This window comes from Ceratotherium simum, chromosome 2 (assembly GCF_057802395.1).
Source record: "Ceratotherium simum simum isolate JZ-2026a chromosome 2, ASM5780239v1, whole genome shotgun sequence".
NCBI classification, from domain to species: domain Eukaryota; kingdom Metazoa; phylum Chordata; class Mammalia; order Perissodactyla; family Rhinocerotidae; genus Ceratotherium; species Ceratotherium simum.
Genome location: NC_141901.1, coordinates 34,938,388 through 34,943,323, shown reverse-complemented (window position 1 = coordinate 34,943,323; position 4,936 = coordinate 34,938,388). Strand labels below are relative to the sequence as shown.

Below are 4,936 nucleotides of genomic sequence, written 5' to 3'. Positions count from 1 at the left end.
CAGAGAAAGCAGATAGAGAGCAGGCGAAGAAGAGTATAGCCTAGGTACATCTTTGATGGAGGCGTTCACAGGGATGCCAGTCGCATTGGGTAGGCCTAGAATCTGAAGGGATACGTTTCAGGCATGAAGCGTAGAGCATTGAAGGTGAGGAGAGACATTTCATGCCCGATAGGATGTCGGACAGAACCTTTGTTGTTAGTGTTGCGGAGGTCACTTGAGGATGTCATGCCAGCTTTGGGTCCAGTGATCTGCGAGAGGGGCCAGGGTGACAGGCGCATCCTGGGAATGAGGATGGGGCGCTGCTCCCTGAACCACCTCTTGTTTGGGCTTCAAACACAGTCCTAGAACTGATTCAGTTCAATGTGTGTGTCTGCACAGCCAGGCGTGGAGTACAAAGGAAGTGGGCTGAGCAGGGAGTCCAGCTGGAGCTTGAAGACCTGCATGATGGAATACTCACTGGCTGCATCCGGAACAGAACAGACCTCCACCAGATCGACACAGAACACGGACGTGCTCGTCTGAGTCAATGCGAGTCCGATTGGCCAACATCAACTGAGTATGTCCCATAGTACTCGTCGAGAGAGGGTGTCGGGACCTGAAGCTCTCCCATCGGTGGAGGATCCCTGCTCAGCCTGGTGGGGTAGGGAGGACTAAAGTTGAAACAAGAGGGTTTGGGAAACACACTGTCCTAGCGCTGGTTTCCCCAGAAGGCAGAAGGGTCCGTCCACAGAAAAGAAATGGGAAGTCCTCGCCAAGGGACAGGAAACAATCCTCCTCTATCTGGGGCCAGAGTAGTGTGGAAATGGGACGACCAGATAGGGGGGGTGGGGAAAAGACAGACACAGAGACAGAGAGAGAGAGAGACAGAGAGCAAGCAGAGGGTGCTCAGAGCACTGAGCAGAAAAGCGAGCTCATGAGCAAGGAGACCGAGCTCCCCCAGTACACAAGAGCCATGGCCTTTGACTCTCAGAAAACCAGAAAGGTGGCGTCAACACTTTTGCAGAAACATTCTTGAAAGCTATGCACACTTGCCAAGTCAGCGGCCCCGGTAGCATTGGAGACTCTTAGAAATCTGGAAGCTTCAAGGTGTCTTTCTCTCAATACGGTCGAAGGTGATGGATTTTTTTACTCATCACCTCCTTGGCCAAGAAATACCTGCCACAGTGCTAATGCCAAACAGGCAGAGGCATAATTGCGTCCCATGCCGGTGGTCCTCACAAAGAGAGAACGGGACAGGGCAAGCAATCCTCTGGCTGGTTAGTACACCTGCATCAACTGATTGCCGGTGACTACATTGGAGAGAGATCAAGCCATAGGCCTCTGGAAGGCGCACAGTCGAAAAGGACAAGTTTTCGGATAGGACACTTGCGGTGAAATAGGTCTAGTCAGCACTTTCTGATTTCCCTGGATTTGAGAACCCCAGATGTCCCCTTAAAATGAAGTCCAGGGTTCTGGAGACTTACCTGGAAGACATGAGGTGATGGTCTTCCTCGTCCCCAAGATCAGGATGGTTTTCTACAAAGAAATTGACAAAGGGTCCATCACATTAATCAGTTCCCCCTTGGAACATTAGCGTCCAACGTTCAGTCCTGGCACAGGGACATCACTATCCTCAGTGTGACAACAGGATACCGTAAGAGCAATATTCCAGTAGACCTCAGGTGCGGTGTTGTGAAACCTCGTGATTTGCTACCCTGAGCCACTGGGAACATCTCCTGATCGGGTAGACCCTCATCACAACACCGTATCTCTGGTCTGTGTCAACAGTCCCAGATATCTTTCCCTCACATATTCTGGGAAGAAGCTTACCTGCATTCTCACAGAATTACTGCACTATGCAGCCTTTTCTCACCAGACACACTAGTCATTGAGTGGTCAGTTCAAATCCTACACTGAGAGTACAGTGATGGAGGGGATGTACAAGCCTTGGAATCCAAATGAATTTCCAAGCTAGGCAGAAGCGCCCGGACACACTTGGGGATGGCGAATGCCAAGGTATAGGCTAGCATCAGGGAAACACACAAGCAAGGGAGCGGTAGAGGTGTTTAGGGTCGGTCGTCGGTGGACTGCACAGGAGCGAAGGCCCAGAGAGGAGATAGAGAGCAGGCGAAGAACAGTGAAGCCTAGGTACAGCTTTGATGGAGGCGTTGACAGCGATGCCAGTCGCATTGGGTAGGCCTAGAATCTGATGGGATCGCTTCAGGCATGAAGCGTAAAGCATTGAAGGTGAGGAGAGTCATTTCATGCCCAATAGCATGTTGGACAGAACCTTTGCTCTTGGTGCTGCAGAGGTGAGTTGAGGATGTCATGCCAGTTTTGGGTCCAGTGATCTGCGAGTTGGGCCAGGATGACCGCGGCGCATCCTGGGAATGAGGAAGGGCGCAGCTCCCTGAACCACCTCTTGTTTGGGCTGCAAACACAGTCCTAGAACTGATTCAGTTCAATGTGTGTCTGCACAGCCAGAGGTGTGGAGTACAAAGAAAGTGGGCTGAGCAGGGAGTCAGCTGGAGCTTGAACACCTGCATGATGGAATCCTCCCTGGCTGCAGCCGGACCAGACCAGCCCTCCACCTGCTGGGCGCACAACACGGAGGTGCTCGTCTGAGTCCAGTAGGAGTCCGATTGGCCAACATCAACTGAGTATGTCCCATAGTACTCGTCGAGAGACAGTGTCGGGAGCTGAAGCTCTCCCATCGGTGGAGGATCCCTGCTCAGCCTGGTGGGGTAGGGAGGACTAAAGTTGAAACAAGAGGGTTTGGGAAACACACTGTCCTAGCGCTGGTTTCCCCAGAAGGCAGAAGGATCCGTCCACAGAAAGGAAATGGGAAGTCCTCGTCAAGGGAGAGGAACACTCCTCCTCTATCTGGGGCCAGAGTCGTGTGGAAATGGGACTACCAGATAGGGAGCGTGAGAAAAGAGAGACACAGAGACAGAGAGAGACAGAGACAGAGAGCAAGCAGAGGGTGCTCAGAGCACTGAGCAGAAAACGAGCTCGTGAGCAAGGAGTCCGAGCTCCCCCAGTACACAAAAGCCATGACACACCTACTCTCAGAAAACCAGAAAGGTGGCATCAACACTTTTGCAGAAACATTCTTGAAAGCTATGCACACTTGCCAAGTCAGCGTCCCCGGTAGGATTGGAGACTCTTAGAAATCTGGAAGCTTCAAGGTGTCTTTCTCTCAATACGGTTGAAGGTGTTGGATTTTTTTTTTTTTTACTCATTACATCCTTGGCCAAGAAATACCGGCCACAGTGCTAATGCCAAACAGGCAGAGGCATATTGCGTCCTATGCCGGTGGTCCTCACAAAGAGAGAACGGGACACGGCAAGCAATCCTCTGGCTCGTTAGTACACCTGCATCAACTGATTGCAGGTGACTACATTGGAGAGAGATCAAGCAATTGGCCTCTGGAAGGTGCACAGTGGAAAAGGACAAGTTTTCGAATAGGACACTTGCGGTGAAATGGGTCTAGACAGCACTTTCTGATTTCCCTGGATCTTCCCTGGATCCCCTGATGTCCCCTTAACATGAAGTCCCACGATTCTTGAGACTTACCTGGAAGACATGCGGTGATGGTCTTCCTCGTCCCCAAGATCAGGATGGTTTTCTACAAAGAAATTCAGAAAGGGTCAGTCACATTAAGCAGTTCCCCCTTGGAACATTATCGTCCAACGTTCAGTCCTGGCACAGGGACATCACTATCCTCACTGTGACAACAGGATACCGTAAGAGCAATATTCCAGGAGACCTCAGGTGGGGTCTTGTGAAACCTCGTGATTCGCTCCCCTGAGCCACTGGGAATACCTCCCTGATCGGGTAGACCCTCATCACAACACCGTATCTCTGGTCTGTGTCAACAGTCCCAGATTTTTCCCTCACGTATCCTGGGAACAAGCTTAACTGCATTCTCACTGAATTACTGCACTATGCAGCCTTTTCTCACCAGACACACTAGTCATCGAGTGTTCCGTGGAAATCCTACACTGAGAGTAGATTGTGGAAGGGATCTACGAGCCTTGGCATCCAAACATCTTTCAGGCTAGGCAGTAGCAGCGGGACACTCTTGGGGATGGCGAATGCCAAGGCATAGACTGGCATGAGGAAACTGACAAGCAAGGAGCGGTAGAGGTGTTTAGGGTCGGTCGTCGGTGGACTCCATAGGAATAAAGGCCCAGAGAAAGCAGATAGAGAGCAGGCGAAGAAGAGTATAGCCTAGGTACATCTTTGATGGAGGCGTTCACAGGGATGCCAGTCGCATTGGGTAGGCCTAGAATCTGAAGGGATACGTTTCAGGCATGAAACGTAGAGCATTGAAGGTGAGGAGAGACATTTCATGCCCGATAGGATGTCGGACAGAACCTTTGTTGTTCGTGTTGCGGAGGGCACTTGAGGATGGCATGCCAGCTTTGGGTCCAGGGGTCGGCGGGAGGGGCCAGGGTGACAGGGCGCATCCTGGGAATGAGGATGGGAGCGCTGCTCCCTGAACCACCTCTTGTTTGGGCTTCAAACACAGTCCTAGAACTGATTCAGTTCAATGTGTGTGTCTGCACAGCCAGAGGCGTGGAGTACAAAGGAAGTGGGCTGAGCAGGGAGTCCAGCTGGAGCTTGAAGACCTGCATGATGGAATACTCACTGGCTGCATCCGGAACAGAACAGACCTCCACCAGATCGACACAGAACACGGAGGTGCTCGTCTGAGTCCAGTGCGAGTCCGATTGGCCAACATCAACTGAGTATGTCCCATAGTACTCGTCGAGAGAGGGTGTCGGGACCTGAAGCTCTCCCATCGGTGGAGGATCCCTGCTCAGCCTGGTGGGGTAGGGAGGACTAAAGTTGAAACAAGAGGGTTTGGGAAACACACTGTCCTAGCGCTGGTTTCCCCAGAAGGCAGAAGGGTCCGTCCACAGAAAAGAAATGGGAAGTCCTCGCCAAGGGA

The 4,936-nt window shown here is 51.9% G+C and overlaps 1 long non-coding RNA gene across 1 annotated transcript; it reads right to left on the bottom strand.

Moving 5' to 3' along the window:
- Positions 1-2,584: 2,584 nt before the first annotated feature.
- Positions 2,585-4,698, bottom strand: LOC147917875 (uncharacterized). Its single transcript, XR_015554658.1, has 3 exons — positions 4,634-4,698; positions 3,556-3,607; positions 2,585-2,715 (listed from the first exon to the last, which is right to left on the bottom strand). It is a non-coding gene; the product is annotated as an uncharacterized LOC147917875 (long non-coding RNA).
- Between the last annotated feature and the right edge of the window lie 238 nt (positions 4,699-4,936).